The 17237-nt window shown below is 43.0% G+C and overlaps 1 protein-coding gene across 3 annotated transcripts in view; it reads left to right on the top strand.

The window, feature by feature from the left end:
- Positions 1-17237, top strand: part of KIF13B (kinesin family member 13B) — a 205515-nt gene that overhangs the window by 53613 nt on the left and 134665 nt on the right. The gene's annotated exons all lie outside the window — the stretch shown is intronic.

The raw sequence follows: 17237 nt of genomic DNA, 5'->3' as shown, positions 1-17237 counted from the left end.
CCATACCACACAGGGTATTGCACGGTGGCCGGAAGCAGGTTACATGGGTGATTGCCTGGTTTCTGCAGCAGCAGAGAGGTTTGATGAGGTTTGATGTGCTTGTTGGTGGCGCTGTGCAGCGTGCAGCGTTTTACTTCCCCGACCGAGGATGGGACCCACGCCCCTGCAGTGGAAGCAGAGTCCTAACCACTGGACCACCAGGGAATTCCCAAACCCAGGCATGCTGTGAGGTTCACCGTCTTGTTAAAGAAAGGTTTAAGTGACCGCTGGGATCACAGAGCTAAAGCAGCGCAGGGTGAAAACTGAACGAAGGGTTTCTACTTGTTAGTGTAAAGCACTTTTCCTTACAGCGTCATGCCGTGGAGACAGCGTCTTCAGTATGATCTGTTATCTTATCAACTGTATCGCAAGCTTCTTAGGGATTTCAGCTCTGAAGTCCTTGGTGCCATCCAGTTATAGGCCTGGAGTAGTTAGACGCTCAAGGCTTCATGCAGTAAGGGTGACTTGGGCATGATGACTCCAGCGTATGTTTTGAATCACTCAGTGTGGGCATTAGAAATTAAATAAAATTTACTAAAATTTTTACATACTGAGCTTGATCCAAAAAAGATAGACCTAAATTTCAGATGGGCAGTTTTGCACGTATGGGTCATAAAACAGTAAATATGAAGTTAAATTGATGCTGAGCATATGACCCCGCAGTTTTACTCTTAGGTGTCCGAGAGAGAAGAATTAATGTCTCCACAAAAACTATGAAGAAAATCAAAAGTGGTTAAAGTGGTAAAAGCAGTGAACGAAGTAATAATTAGAAATGGTCCAGAGGAAGCAGCATGAATGAAAAGGAGACAGTGTGTATTTAACCAGGAGTTGTCAGTTCTTAGACTAGTCTAAAACAGGGATAGAGACTGGACTGTGAGGATTTTTCTGTTCTTTTGAGTGAAATAGAAACACATGTTACGACTGTTAGCCTCTTTGGTCATTGTGGACATACAAATGAATATCAGCAAGATGCCACATCTCATGCACTGGAATGGCTGTAAATGTGAAGCAGACGCTGCCAAGAGATGGCGAAGGTGTGGGCACCTGCGGCTCTTCTGACTTGCTGCTGGTGGGCATGTAACCTGCCGCACACATTTAGGAAAAAGGCTCGATTGCTTCCTGTAAAGATAGATACACACTTGCCCTGGTGTCTATATTTGCATAGATTTGTAGAAATGAAAATAAACGTCTGTGCAAAGACTTGTTCTTGAACGTTCATAGCAGCTCTGTTCATCGTAGCCCCAAACTGGAAACAATCAAAAATGCCTGTCAACTACCAGGACTAAAAAGGAGCAGGGAACTGATAACAAGACGGTGAACTTCACAGCATGCCCGGGTTTGGGAATTCCCTGGTGGTCCAGTGGCTAGGACTCTGCTTCCACTGCAGGGCCGTGGGTCCCATCCTTGGTCGGGGAAGTGAAACGCTGCTCGCTGCATAGCGCCACCAGCGAGCACGTGAACAGAACCATGCCTGAGGGATAGACAGCAGATGCAAAAGACACATACTGTGTAATTTCATTTATAAGAAATGTCCACAAAAGAGGGACTGAAAGCAGATGTAATTGCCAAGTGGTTGCTTAGGGCTGGGAGAAGGACCTGGGATTGAGTACAGCCAGGCTTGAGGAAACTTTCCAGAGTGACAGAGTTGTTCTTAAACTAGATTGGGGTAGGGGGCTCACAAGCCTGTACATTTCCTAAAAGTCAGTGAATTGTTCCCTTAGAATGGATGACTTTATGGTATATAAATTATGATGTCAATAAAACTGTTAAGACTACATAGATATGTAGAATATATTAGGTAATTTAGATCTTAAAAACTGTTGCATTTTTAAAAGACGCCAGAATTGGTAACTCTTAAATGCCAAGGTTTAACTGAACTCTCCCTTCTCTGCCATTTATTAGTACTTAACAACTCATCCAATCTTCCTTTAGCCACCAGTTGAGAGCCAATTTCTGCTACTGTTAACCAGCTGGCTAGTTCAAGAAACCCGGGTTACTGTGCTGATGCATGTGGTTTAAGGAGTTCCTGCTGTCTAATGGGATTTCTGGCTTTTGCTGATCCAGGCATATTTGGTTCCTCAAAATATCTATGTCTACAGCTTCTTTTCTTGAGCTGTGCTGTGCGACATGTGGGATCATATTTTCCCAACCAGGGATCGAACCCTACCTGCCCCTGCATCGGAAGCACAAAGTCTTAACCACTGGGCCACCGGGGAAGGCCCATACAGCTTCCTTCTTAGGCTGTCAAATGTTAGCACGGTATGCTAGTGGCATCTACTTATGCTTTAATTCTTAATTCTTTTGCTGTTTCCACATCCTCACCCTTTTCTTCAAGATCAAGGCTTTTGTTAATTCATTTTACCTTCCCTATTATTCCTTTGCCTATTAAAATCAGCAGTGACAAACATGGAAATGATGGAAGCATGGTTTATTTTGGGTGATATAAAGCATTTCTTTGGGGAAATGTTATGAGGTAAACACAATTCCTGCTTCCAAAAAAAAGCAAAAGGCTACATAATCGTACACCGAGGAATAGGTGTCTTTTTTTTCTTTGAATTTCAGGCTTTACTTTTAGTAAAAAAAAAAAAAAAAGGTAGACTATTTGTATCTGTGACATGTAGCAGTTAAAGTCAAGTTAGTTTTGGGAGAAGAGATGACTATTAATACTGTAATTAAACTTGATTGAAAATACAGTTTCAAATTTGACTTGAAATCTTACGGTGAAAGTGCTCTATTCATCCTGTGATGTTTACTTTTGTAATTTTCTAAGTTATAGCCAAATACCGTATTTCTTATTGCTTTGTTCTCTGACATTTAGCATTATTTTAATATTTAATACTGTTTTCAGCACTTCCCTCCTAGGGTGCCCTGCATGAAGTTTCTTTTAATGTAGAGCAGGAGTGTTGTGGTTCGTTAGTGATGTTCGCTGTGTGCTTGACCTGGGAAAGTGGCTGGTTGAGTGCCTTGAATTTGCCACCAGCACCTTGAATGTGTGCTTTGAAGCAGGCAGACACCAGTTTGAATCTTAATTCCAACTTCCACCAGCTGTGTTAATTTCTGAATGCTGAGTAACTCAGATGTATTATGAGGATGTCTCATAGGATTGCTGTGATGAAAATGAAGTACTTAATGTAGGGCTTGGTGCTGTTATCATTCCATGAGAAAAAACTCTGTGAAGCTTGTGTCTACCTGATTCCATGTCCGAACAGTCTAAATTCACACTTCTTGTTGGTGTGAGCGAGACCTTGGAAGCTCCTTGTGAGTTATTTACCCCTAGATCAGTTGGATCTTGGCTTGCTGCTGAGCTTTGTTAGATCAGGGCCAGAAGAGCCTTTATTGTAGGGCAAGTGTAGCGCTCCCCCTCAACCGTGACCTTTCTGGGCTCTAGACCCAGCGCCTCCTGGTGTTCAGGGAGATCTTTCCATTGTGGCTGGTTGTGCCTCTCGTCTGAGCCCTGAAGACTGTTCAGTGTACAGCAGCTCCTCCCGCAGTAGTTCTTTCCTGGATGGTTTTTATGGCCTTTTGGGGCCTTACCCTTGCATGTGCCATTCAGCACCGAGTCAGACATGGGAGGAAACTCCTTGCAGATCCCTAGAGCGCTTCCTCTGGGTTGCCTCCTTCTCTCTGGCCAGCAGATCCCCACTGGCTGAGCTCCTCAGTCTCCACCGTCCCGCTCAGGCCGCCACGTACTGCCTTGGGCTTCCTCCTGGTGTCTCAAGCGTCCGTAGGTAGGAAGCCTGGGCAGCTGCAGGCCCAGCTCACTTGCTTTTTTTCTCTCTGAATTCTTCCCCCACACTGCCTCTTATCCATTGTCTGAAAGCATTTGCTCCGTGTCTTTTGTGCAGTTTTCTTGTTTATGGCATGAAAGCTAGAGCCAGTTATTCTGTCAAGGCTAGAGTTTTGGACTACATCGAGCGCTGATCCTATAGCAGACAGCTTGGTGGCTCAGATGGGAAGGAGTCCGCCTGCAGTGCAGGAGACCTGGATTCAATTCCTGGGTCAGGAAGATCCCTGAGAAGGGAATGGCCACCCGCTCCAGTATTCTTGCCTGGAGAATCCTATGGACAGAGGAGCCTGGTGGGCTGCAGTCTCTGGGATCACAAAGACACGACTGAGGACAAGCAAAAAGGTCACTCGCATTGTTTTATTTTGAATCACCATTGTAAGAAAAAGTTTCAGGGATCCATTTGAATAAATATCTTAAGACCAAATGTTTTCCTTGTCAGTTCTCAGTTGTTTAGTAGCTAAGTCATGTCTGACTCTTGGGATCCCATGGATTGTAGCGCCCCAGGCTCCTCTGTCCATGGGATTTCCCAGGCAAGAGTACTGGAGTGGTTTGCCATTTCTGACTCAGGGATCAAACTTGAATCTCTTGTGTCTCCTGCATTGGCAGGTTGATTCTTTACTACTGTGCCTACTGGGAAGCGCATTACTCCTCTTTGTAAAAATTGAGATGTAATTGATTTTTACCATTATATTAAGTTTCAGAACATTATACTAAGTTTCATCATCATTTGATGTTTGTATATATTACAAATGGATCACCACAGTAAGTTGTTAAAACTACATCCATCACCACACATAGTTACAATTTTGCGTATGTGTGTGTGTGAGATGAGGGCTTTTAAGATCTATTCTTTTAGCAAATTTCAACTATATAATACTCTGTGTCTTAATTATACTTCTTATTCCTTGGTCCACTGTAGTCTGAAATACTGATGCCACTGCTGCCTGGCTCTCACAGGGCAGGTCAGTGATCCTTTGAGTGCTGACCCTGGATCCTTTTCAGCTCCCCCAGCTGAGACACAGAGCAGACATGAGGCTCATCACCCAGATACCTGCCCAAAGCTTACACCTCATCTTGTTGATGAGCTGTAAGGAAACAGATCAGCCCTGGGATTTCTTTGGAAGGAATGATGCTGAAGCTGAAACTCCAGTACTTTGGCCACCTGATGCGAAGAGTTGACTCATTGGAAACGACTCTGATGCTGGGGGGGATTGGGGGCAGGAGGAGAAGGGGATGACAGAGGATGAGATGGCTGGATGGCATCACTGACTGGATGGCCGTGAGTCTGAGTGAACTCCGGGAGTTGGTGATGGACAGGGAGGCCTGGTGTGCTGCGATTCATGGGGTCGCAGAGAGTGGGATATGACTGAGGAACTGAACTGAAGGGAAAGAAGTGACATAGGGTATCTTGTGAGTTGTATTATATCCCACTTGGGGTTTCCTCTGTTGTTGTTGTTCAGTTGCCAAGTCCTGTCCAACTCTTCTTGACCCCATGAAGTGCAGCACACCAAGCTTCCCTGTCCCTCACCATCTCCTGGACTTTGCCCAAGTTCATGTCCATGGAGTCTGTGATGCCATCCAATCATCTTATCCTCTGTCGCCCCCTTCTCTTCCTACCTTCAATCTTTCCCAGCATCAGGATCTTTTCCAATGTGTTGACTCTTCACATCAGGTGGCCAAAGTACTGAAGCTTCAGCATCAGTCCTTTCAATGAATATTTAGGGTTGATAATCACAATGGTGTGATCACTCATCTGAGCCAGACATCCTGGAATGGTCAAGTGGGCCTTAGGAAGCATCACTATGAACAAAGTTAGTGGAGGTGATGGAATTCCAGTTGAGCTGTTTCAAATCCTAAAAGATGATGCTGTGAAAGTGCTGTACTCAATATGCCAGCAAATTTGGAAAACTCAGCAGTGGCCACAGGACTGGAAAAGGTCAGTCTTCATTCCAATCCCAAAGAAAGGCAATGCCAAAGAATGCTCAAACTACTGCACAATTGCACTCATCTCACATGCTAGTAAAGTAATGCTCAAAATTCTCCAAGTTAGGCTTCAACAATACATGAACTGTGAACTTCCAAATGTTCAAGCTGGATTTAGAAAAAGCAGAGGAACCAGAGATCACATTGCCAACATCCTTTGGATCATTGAAAAAGCAGGAGAGTTGCAGAAAAACATCTACTTCTGTTTTATTGACTATGCCAAAACCTTTGACTGTGGATCACAACACATTGAGCCACCTGGCAGCCCTCGTTACTCTGCATCACAGTTACAGTATTAGGTCTGGAGGCTCTAGTCTCATGTGTGGAGAGAAGCTTGGCTTCTATTGTGTTCTGTTTCTAGAAGCATTTTTTCTTTTGTTTCAAATATATTCTGAATAGTTGCTGTGTGTGTGTATGTTAGTCGCTCAGTTGTGTCCCACTCTTTGTGACCCCATGGGGTATATAACCCACCAGGCTCTTCTGTCCATGGAGTTCTCCAGGCAAGAATACTAAAGTGGGTTGCCATTCCCTTCTCCAGGGATCTTCCAGACCCAGGGATTGAACCCCGGTCTCCTGCATTGGAGGCAGATTCTTTACTGTCTGAGCCACCAGGGAATCTGGTGCTAAATGGAATTCTAATTACTAGCCTAAAAGGTATATTACTGTATATATCTAATAGTTAAGACTTTTTGGGTGAGTGTCAGGAATTACAGAGAGGCTCGGACAGGGTAAATCAGGAGCTAACTTAGCTACTGAGCAATTGAGACAAGCTCATCATGTCTTGGTAAATTCCAGCAAGCGCTGTGGAGTGCCTACTTAACATCAGGTGCTGGGGAAATGGAGGAGAATGAAACTGCTCTTTGCTCTCTGGAGCTCACAGTCCACGAGGAGGCAACACAGCTGCAGTACTTGCTGAGAAAAAGAAGGCCTAAGGGATGTGATAGTTCCTAAAAGAGGACAGAGAAGGTGACTGTTTTCTGAAGGACAAGAAGGTTATCACTAGGGCGAAAAGTGGGAGAGGAACACAGGTCACCAAAAGCACAAACGTCACTACGCCTGCAGGACCGACAACTATAAGTGTGTGAAGCATGAGGTCTTGGGGGAGGAGGACAGGTGGGGAAAGGTGATATTGTGAAGAGCTTTTCTTCCTTACAGCTTTCTCCCCCTTTTTCACTTTATTTTTTTCATAGCACTTATTACACATTCATTCATTCATTCTGTGGTAAAATAATTTAAGCTCTTAGCATTAAAAATTTAATTAGCTTTAATTGGAGGCCAATTACTTTACAATATTGTGGTGGTTTTTGCCATGCATTGAAATGAATCAGCCACGGGTGCACGTCCCCCTCCGCACCATCCTGAACCCCCTTCCCACCTCCCCCTCTATTCTTCCCGTCTGGGTTGTCCCAGAGCCTATTTTACAGAGTGAAGTCAGAAAGAGAAACACCAACACAGTATATTAACGCAAATGTATGGAATTTAGAAAGACGGCAATGATGGCCCTATATGTAGGACAGCAAAAGAAGCACAGATGCAAAGAAAAAGCTCTTGGGATTTTTAAAAAAGCCTCTTGGCCCCTGTGTGTGGGATCTTAGTTCCCCGATCAGAGATTGAGCTTGCACCCCCTACATTGGCAGTGTGCAGTCTTAACCATTGGGCTCCCAGGGAAGTCCTGCTCTTAGGATTTTGTGCAGCGCAGTTTTTCTAGCACCACAGTTAGCATCTGGCTTTTAGCAGGTACTCAGTAAATATTGCTGAGTGAAAGAGTGAATTTGAGAAGGAAAGGGGATGGGTTGGAGAGACATTTCACAGTTGAAAACCATATCCTCAGGAAAGTGGTAAACACTGCAGTCTTCAGTTAGTTAACCAAGCAGTTTAGACCTTTGTGAGTAGTGAAGTATTTAGCTGGAGAATGCTTGGAAATTGAATTTCCACATAAGGAAGTTAAAGAAGTCTATAAGGAAGTTAAAGAAATCTTTGCTAAGCAGTGAGTTTGGGGAGTAATTATAGTAATGGGTTAGAAATCTTACTTTTTCTCAACCCTCTGGCTGACTTGAACCTCAGATTAACATTGAATCATGGACAACCTCCCAGTAATGACGTGTCTAACATTCTTGATGCAGAAACGTAGGTGCTCCAGTATTTTGTGTTTGCTTTTCCCCCCTTGAAGCCCCCAGGCTTTCCAACCTAAGTCTGAGTTGTAGACCTGCCACTGCTTTTAGTGAGGACAAGAACTTCACCTTTAGCTCTGTTGCTGCCGCTAAGTCGCTTCAGTCGTGTCCAACTCTGTGCGACCCCATAGACGGCAGCCCACTAGGCTCCCCCGTCCCTGGGATTCTCCAGGCAAGAGTACTGGAGTGGGTTGCCATTTCCTTCTCCAATGCATGAAAGTGAAAAGTGAAAGTGAAGTCGCTCAGTCGTGCCCGACTCTTAGTGACCCCATGGACTGCAGCCTATCAGGCTCCTCCGTCCATGGGATTTTCCAGGCAAGAGTACTGGAGTGGGGTGCCATTTGGCTCAGTGGTAAAGAATCCACCTGCCAATGCAGGAGACGTGGGTTTGATCCCTGGGTTGAAAAGATTCCCTGGAGAGGGAATGGCAGCCCACTCCAGTATTCTTGCCTGGGAAGTCCCATGGACAGAGGGGCCTGGCGGGCTACAATCCATGGGTCACAATGAGTCAGACATGACTTAGTGACTAAACAGCAACAATTCTAATGACATTACTGTTCCAAGTGACCTTTGTGTTTAGGATTCCTTTTTGGGATTTGATACTTAGGATTCTTTGTTGGGATATTAAAGGGGTCTGTATTCTTCACTGGACTTTCCTGATGGCTCAGACGGTAAAGCGTCTGTCTACAATGTGGGAGACCCCAGTTCAATCCCTGGGTTGGGAAGATCCCCTGGAGAAGGAAATGGCAGTTCACTCCAGTACTATTGCCTGGAAAATCCCATGGACAAAGGAGCCTGGTAGGCTACAGTCCATGGGGTCGCAAAGAGTCGGACATGACTGAACGATGAGAAGATCTCCTGGAGAGGGAATGGCAGCCCACTCCAGTATTCTTGCCTGGAAAATCCCTGGCTGGCTACCGTCCATGGGTCACAATGAGTCTGACACGACTTAGTGACTAAACAGCAGCAATCCTAATGACATTACTGTTCCAAGTGACAGTTGCATTTAGGATTCCTTTTTGCGATTTGATATTTAGGATTCTTTGTTGGGATATCAAAGGGGACTGTATTCTTTACTAGGGTGGGGAGAATCTGTAGGGTAGTCCTCATCAGATTGTGGTGGCTCTTGATTTTAGGTTCTTGGAATTAGATTTGGAAACATTGTCTTTATTGGTGTGACTTTGTAGATCTGTTTTCTTTGAGTGTGAAGAAAGCCCTCTTCTGCTTTCTTCATAGCAGGAATTTTAAACTCAGCCACCTGCCTACCAGCAGATGATGTGGAAGGCACAGCAGTGCAGGTCTAGCCGGGGTCTGCACGTGCACATTTAGGCCTAGCGTTTCCACATCTTCTGAATTTTCAAGAGGATTCCAACGTGAAATCTTCTGATTTTCTGTTTTTGGTCAATATTGTGAGGATTAAACAAAATACGGCTGTGTTTGCCCGTGAACACTGAGTATGTGCCCTCTGGTTTGGAGCCTGACATATGGATCTAGGTCTGAAAGGGTAAGAGAACTGGAGAGTTAATTTCATACTCAGTTAAAAAAAATTTTTTTTTTCTTCCAGAGAAATCTAATCACATTAATCCATTCAGGGAAACTGGAGAAATACAGACTCATAAAATTGAAAACCAGTGATAACCAAAAATACCGAAAGAAATAAAAATTTATAAGCATTTTCTTGGAATGAGTTCTTCAATAATCTATCCTAATCTCTTTGTACACTTTGACGTTATCTTCACATCTAATTTTTACAATAACTGTGTATTTCTCTGTTAACGTAGCATGTGAAATGTATTTTATTAAACCCACAAATGAATCAAGATTAATATAATTCTTTGGTTAGATTTATTTATTTATTTTTTAAGAATTTTATTTATATGTATTTATTTGGCTGCACGGAGTCTTAGTTCTGGCGGTATGTGGGATCTAGTTCCCTGACCATGAATTGAACTTGGGCCCCCTGCATCGGGAACTTGGAGTCTTAACCACTGGCCCACCAGGGAAGTCCCCTTTGGTTAGATTTTAAACTTTCTTGTAGTGAAAGTGGACAGTGAATTAAAACTTACTCTGTTTGTGTGTTTAACAGATGAGAGGAAGCGGGTGATTTGCAAACGATTAATTAATAGTGTATTCTTTGGTGCAATTTCAATATATGGTAATTTGAAATTATGGAATTTATTAACTGGAGTTTTCATCTTTCTAAAGTTCTGTGATTGGGAAATATGCCAGTTGTGGTTCAGTGACTGTGTTCTTGGAATGTCCCTCTGTTCTCAACCAAGTATCCTTTGTGTGGGTAGAAGATTTGAATAAGAATTGTCAAAACTGCCTTTTCTCTAGATTTAAAGACGTTCTCTGAGGATGTATGTAAGAGGTTGTGACTTGAATGGGCTTCCTGTTTTGTAGGCGCCCCTCCCCCACCTGCTGGGATGCTCGGCGCTGCTCGTTTCTGACCTTTCCTCGTCTTCAGTGACTGTGTTTTCTGTCTTTGGGTAATAAGTTTCATGCATAATCATCTCCTAATTTCTTTGAAGATAGAATTCGTATTTGTTTCTTGTTTCCTTTATTGTTTGGGAGATGATTTTAGGGAGCCTGGATGGTGGTGGAAATGTTTTTATTCTATCAGGAGTATTGTGATTGAGAGTAACATGAGTGACTTAGGTCGACTTAGATTGGATGTTTAGGAAAGATACATGTAGAGAAATAATAAGCTAAGAAATGACAAATGAGTTTAGCCTCAAGATTTCAAGGTCAAAAAAAACCCATGAGTGAAAGCCCGTAGACCAGGAAACTTGTGTACCCTGGGCCGAATAGAAGAAGGCCAGTGCGGGTGAATGGAAGATGGACCAAGATGTGGTTGAGATAGAAGGCGAGGCCAGGTCACCTAAGGATTGTAAACAACATTCACCAAATAAGCAGAAAGCCTTGTGTTGGACACTGATAAACCCTGGAAGACATACTTTGTCCTTCAGAAGCTTATAGTCTAGCTGGGGAGATAATCCATTTATATTAATATTAGAAAGTTTATATCATGTGACATTGATAGGTAACACATGATCTGTAGGGAGTTTTTGCTAATAGAAATGGGGGAAGGAAGACTCACTTTTGCTTGGGGTTCTTGTGGAGGGAATCTTGAGGGAGATGTAATTTGATCTGAGCTTTTCCCGCAGGAGGAGGGCTTGAACAAATAGAGTTGTCAGAGGGAGTGGCTTTACCTGAATGCAGGCATGTGGGATGCAGGAAGATACCAGCTCGCTGGAGAGGTGGGACCTTCTAAGGGAGTTGCGTGGGAGGTGTTGCTCGACCTATAGCTCTGATGTGCTGATGCTCTGCACCGTGCCCCTGATAGAAACACTGAAATATAACTTGTCAAATGCCTGATGCTAATGTTGGCTTTCTCATTGTGAACACAGAGCTGTACAAGTAATCCAGTGTAACTTCTCATTCCTTCTTCAACATCCTCATCGGGTGCTTTCCTGTTCTCTCTTCAGATAACTCCACTAATGGTGAGCTGGCAGTTTAACACAGCGCTGATCACTCTTCTGTTGAAGAGCCCTCCCTTTTTTTCTTTTTACCTTTCTTCCTCAGATTCTGCCTGAGGTGGCAGCCTGTCGTCTTTTAGTCTTCCCTGGTCCAGGCTACATACTTCTATTCTTTGATTTATTCTTTCACTGGTATCATTTTTAAAACCCCTCTACATCCAAATACTATTCTCCAGAAAACTTTATCAATGATGCTTTTAAAGTTTATTCTTCACAATTGAATGTAGTATTCCAGATTTTGAGGAAACAATGACTAGGGCTTTTAATTGTCCATCTTAACGTTAGCCAGATAAGCACAGATTGATAAGCGTCCTCTATGAATCTTGTCAATGTCTGAATTTTTAGTCAGGTTAGCTTTATTCCTGACGTGAAAAAGACTGACAGTGGGGGAGGGGCGACAAAGAAAAATGAATGATCGTCACACAGATTGTTGTTTGGTTGCTGGTACTGCCAGCTTAAGTCCAGCAAGGAAACAATATCATTACGTACTATGGCTGTGTTAGAATAAACTCTTTGTGATGTAACACAGCCGTTATAGAGTGGATTGGAGAGGGATCTTATTAAAACAGATTCTAGATGTCGCAAATTGTGAGAGTTTCAGAAACTTGAATCTTTAAAATTAATAGAGTCTATGAGATCTGGATGTCATGTTTGATTTTGGTAGTTGATAGTAGTAATTGATTTATAACTCGTCATGCTGGTATAGCTTGTTTTACACATAACACAGTACTGTCTGCCTTATTTTTGGGCTCAAAATTTATTTTTTCCATGGTCAGAAGTTTTAATAAAAGTTTCCAAATTCATGTAAAGTCATCAGTAAGTTTCTTCTTCATATTGTGGCAGTCTAAGGTTAGGACTGTAATTCAGTTTGATTTTATGGTGTACTTCATTATTAAAAAGAAAAGTGAGCATAAGCCCTAACCCAGGCCAGTAGAAGGAAGGAGGTGTGTGGCTTATTCATAGGAACAGTTCTATCCAAAGTATATTATCAAATCATTTGCTGTTTCCCAAGCCACCCTCTCTCTAAAAAACATATCTGCGTATGTTGCTTCACCTGGGCTGTTAACATCTTAGTGACTAGACCGTATTTGGGGAATAGTAATTATATGCAAGATGCATCAATGGTCACTGAAAAAAGCTACAGTGGGAAACTAGTAATGTTACAGTGGAAAGGTGGATACAAGTGTAACATGATTAGAGTTACCATCATCAGTAGTGAGATCTGGATATCATCATGTGCCTTCTGGTATTTTTTGAAAATTGAAATGTTGATTTACAGTATTTCAGGTGTACAGCCAAGTGATTCTTTTCCATGATAGGCTGTTAACAAGACACTGAATATAGTTCCCTGTACTGTACAGTAGGACTTGGTTTATTTTGTATATAGTAGTATATATTTGTTGGAGAAGGGAGTGGCAACCCACTCCAGTATTCTTGCCTGGAGAATCCCATGGATAGAAGAGTCTGGCCGGCTATAGTCCATAGGGTCAAATAGAGTTGGACACAACTGAAGCGATTTAGCAGTGTTTATTTGTTAATCCCAGATTCCTATTTGTACACCCCTCTTCACTTTTGGTAACCACAGTTTGTTATCTGTGCCTGTGAGTCTCTTTCTGTTTTGGAAGTACACTCATTTGTGTCATTTTTAAAGGTTCCACATATAAGTGATACCATATGGTATTTGTCTTTCTCCTTCTGACTTAGTTCACTTAGTATGAGAGTCTCCAGGTCCACCCATGTTGCTGCACAGGCATTACTTAATTCTTTCTTATGGCTGGGTAACATTCCTCTGTATACATGCACCGCGTCTTCTTTATCCGTTCATCTGTTGATGGACATTTAGGTTGCTTCCGTATGTTGGCTATTGGAAATAGTGCTGCTGGGAACATGGGGTGCGTGTATCTTTTCAGATTAGAGTTTCTCTCTCGTCTGGTTGTATGCCCAGGAGTGGGATTGCTGGATCGTATTTTAGTTTTTAAGAGAGCTCCGTACTGTCCTCCATAGTGATGGCCTTCTGTTATTGATGTACTTAGAAGGGCTTCTGTGGTGCCTGCCACAATGCCTAACCTGAATTTAGTCTGGAGGAAGCATTAGACAGACCTGTAGTGAGCACATTCTACAGGATAACTGCCTGGAACCCTTCAGGTGTCAGGGTTATTAGGGACACCCCGCCCCCAGCTGGAGGAGGCATGGCAACTCCACGAATGTGTGACCCCAGACCAGAAAAAGGACATCAGTGAGGGCGGCTGGGAAGAAATTTATATGAGGTTTGCTCTAGATTCTTTCATAAATCATGTGTTGATGGATAATTTCCTGGTTTTGATCACTGTAACTGCAGTTTTAGTAAGACATTATCATTTGGGTGATAGGGTGAAGGGTACACAGGAGTTCTTTGTACTGTTTTTGGAACTTTTTGTAAGCGTGGAAGCTCAAAATGAATTTAACAACAACAGAAACTCAGAAATTCAGACTCTCCTCCTTCTACTTTATGCCATCTTTTCTGGTCAAGGGACTGGTTTTCTTTGCTTCCTAAATCTCCACTGTGATCTGGATAGCTGAGGTTTCTAAATAAGGGATTTTGAAATAGTGAGGCATTGCCTTATCGGATTGCAGCTACAAGTTGGAAGGTTTTGTTTAATTAATTAATTTACTTGTTTATTTTTATACAGAGCTGTAATTACATCTTTGGGTTTCCAGTGACTCCAGGTTATTTGAGCATTGCTCTTGTAGCCACCAGGAGCCATAGCTGGAAACTTAGCTCTGTAATTAATTTACTGGTTTGTTTCTCTTTTTATTATCATGTTCTGGATTCAGGTTAGTCCCACAGATTCTTCTGCCGTGTGTCATATATTGTTGAATTTCGTATTTGTCAATTGTCTTTTAGGAAGAGCTGGGTTTTGTATAAAAATATTTTACCTAAAATGGAAATATCACACTGAACATCTTATTCTTCCTCCCAGCAAAGATTGTCTGGAGTTTTTATAAATATAATGAATAAGTAAACTTACACTGGCATAAGCACCGCCTTTTATTGGGTAATAATTAGAATGGAGGAAATTAACACATTGGGAAATGTTTCTGTTACTGGTAGCAGTTGTTAATGTATGACTCATGGATTCTTAAGTCTAGGAGCAACTTGACGAGGCTGTTTTGACCAGTGTGGCAGAAGAAGATTCCCGACTCGGGAATCTGAAGACCTACTTTCGAATCCCAGATCTGTCACTGGTTATTATTGTGAGTTGGACAGGGCATTTGACTCTTCAGAGCCTTCAGTTTCTCATCTGTAAAACTGGAATGATAATAGCACCTTTCATAGTTACTGTGAAGATTCAGTGAAGTAGCTTGCACCATACTGGGCCAACCCAGTACCTGACCTCATAGTCATCTCATATATCCTGCTTCTGTTCTTAGCTCCAGCTGGGTTTATAACTGGGCCTTCTGAAGTTGATGAGGTTCTGCTTTGCTTATAAAGACCTACAAAAAGGTGGTAGCGTGTGTCAGTCACCTCTGCTGGTGTTTCCCAAGTGTTTTTGTTGGGAAGTTTCCCCATATCTCTCAGCCCAGAGAAGTTATTTTCTATTATGTGCTAGTCACATTGGCTGTTACCCCAAAATCTGTTAGACAAGGGTCACTCATTTGCTGCTTTCCTTGGCGTTCTAGTGTTCAGACCCGAAATCTTTCCATACAAATGAATATCAAGTTTAAAAGGAAATCTTACGCAACAAAGGCACAAGATGTCCAGACAGTTGAAAGGAAGCGTTTCCGTGCACCATTTTCTTTCAAGTTGCAGGTCTGACTTGGCTTTTTGATCCTCTGAAAGACCAGTTGTTCCTGTGGTTGTGGAATGAACATCATTGTTTTTCTGAGTTAACATGAAAATGTTGAGGGCTGAGGGAGCATGTCTGTACCTTACCCTCAGGTGTGTGTGTGTGTATGTGTATACCTTACCCTCAGGGGTATGTGTGTGTACCTTTCCCTCAGGGGTGTGTGTGTGTGTGTGTACCTTACCCTCAGGGTGTGTGTGTGTGTGTGTGTACCTTACCCTCAGGTGTGTGTGTGTGTATGTGTATACCTTACCCTCAGGGGTATGTGTGTGTACCTTTCCCTCAGGGGTGTGTGTGTGTGTGTGTACCTTACCCTCAGGGGTGTGTGTGTGTGTGTGTACCTTACCCTCAGGGGTGTGTGTGTGTACCTTTCCCTCAGGGGTGTGTGTGTGTGTATGTGTGTACCTTACCCTCAGGGGTGTGTGTGTGTGTACCTTACCCTCAGGGGTGTGTGTGTGTGTGTGTGTGTGTGTGTGTGTGTACCTTACCCTCAGGGTGTGTGTGTGTGTACACCTTACCCTCAGGGGTGTGTGTGTGTGTGTACCTTCCACTCAAGGTGTGTGTGTGTGTGTGTGTGTGTGTGTGCCTTACCCTCAGGGTGTGTGTACCTTCCCCTCAGGGTTGTGTGTGTGTGTGTCTCTGAACAAGAGGGGGGAGGAGGAGGGGGAGAAGGACCCAGCAGCTGTGACTGTGTTAACCGTTGGTGAGCTCGGGTGAAGGGAGCTCTTTGTGCCTCTCTCACAGCTTTTCTCTAAGTTTGTTGTTGTTTAGTCTGTAAGTTGTGTCCAACTTTTTTGTGATCCCATGAACTGCAGCCCACCAGGCTCCTCTGTCCATGGGATTTCCCAGGCAGGAATACTGGAGTGGGGTGCCATTCCCTTCTCCAGAGGACCTTCCCCACCCAGGGATGGAACCTGAGTCTCCTGCATCTTCCACGTTGGCAGCTGGATTCTTTACCACTGAGCCACCAGGGAGCCCTTCTCTGAGTTTAACTATCTCAAAATTACACTGGATTAAGTTACATAATTGATGCTTTTTAACTGTGGTGTTGGAGAAGACTCTTGAGAGTCCCTTGGACTGCAAGGAGATCCAACCAGTCCATCCTAAAGGAGATTAGTCCTGGGTGTTCTTCAGAAGGAATGATGCTGAAGCTGAAACTCCAATACTTTGGCCACCTGATGCGAAGGGTTGACTCATTGGAAAAGACTCTGATGCTGGGAGGGATTGGGGGCAGGAGGAGAAGGGGACGACAGAGGATGAGATGGCTGGATGGCATCACTGACTCGATGGACAAGAGTTTGGGTGAACTCCGGGAGTTGGTGATAGACAGGGAGGCCTGGTGTGCTGCAGTTCATGGGGTTGCTAAGAGTTGGACATGACTGAGCAACTGAACTGAACTGAAGTTATATGTAAACCCAGTGGCATTTTCAGAGGAAGGGAGGTTGGAGGCACCTGAGTCAGCACAGAGGAATAAGCAGTGAGTAATTCAGTTAGTAGTCACTCAGTCACTGGCAAAAAATTAGTTCCTTTAACCTTTTTTTCCTTAGAACAGAACTTTTTTTACAGAAGGTCCTCTATAGAGAGAGTAAGCTGCGGCTTTATCAAAGTAAAGGAAACTACTTGGAAGTGAAATCATATGCTAAGAAGTAAAGAATATTTTTATAAGTCATAACAAGGATAAGCAAAATGTAGAAGGCAGAAATATTAGGACTTTAAAAATTATCTAGTGCTCAGACAATCTTTCTTCTACCTGAAAGATACGTTAGTTCTCTATAATTAGCATTCTATCTTACTAGTTAGTAGACATTAATTATCCTTTATTTCAAGTTGCTGTTTGATTTCAAAGTTAATATTTTGTGTTCTTAATAAATATCAAATAAATATTTATTATCAT

This window comes from Ovis aries, chromosome 2, assembly GCF_016772045.2.
Source record: "Ovis aries strain OAR_USU_Benz2616 breed Rambouillet chromosome 2, ARS-UI_Ramb_v3.0, whole genome shotgun sequence".
In the NCBI taxonomy this organism is placed as follows: Eukaryota; Metazoa; Chordata; class Mammalia; order Artiodactyla; family Bovidae; genus Ovis; species Ovis aries.
Note: the sequence above shows the minus strand (reverse complement) of the source record. Positions and strands in the feature narration are given on the sequence as shown.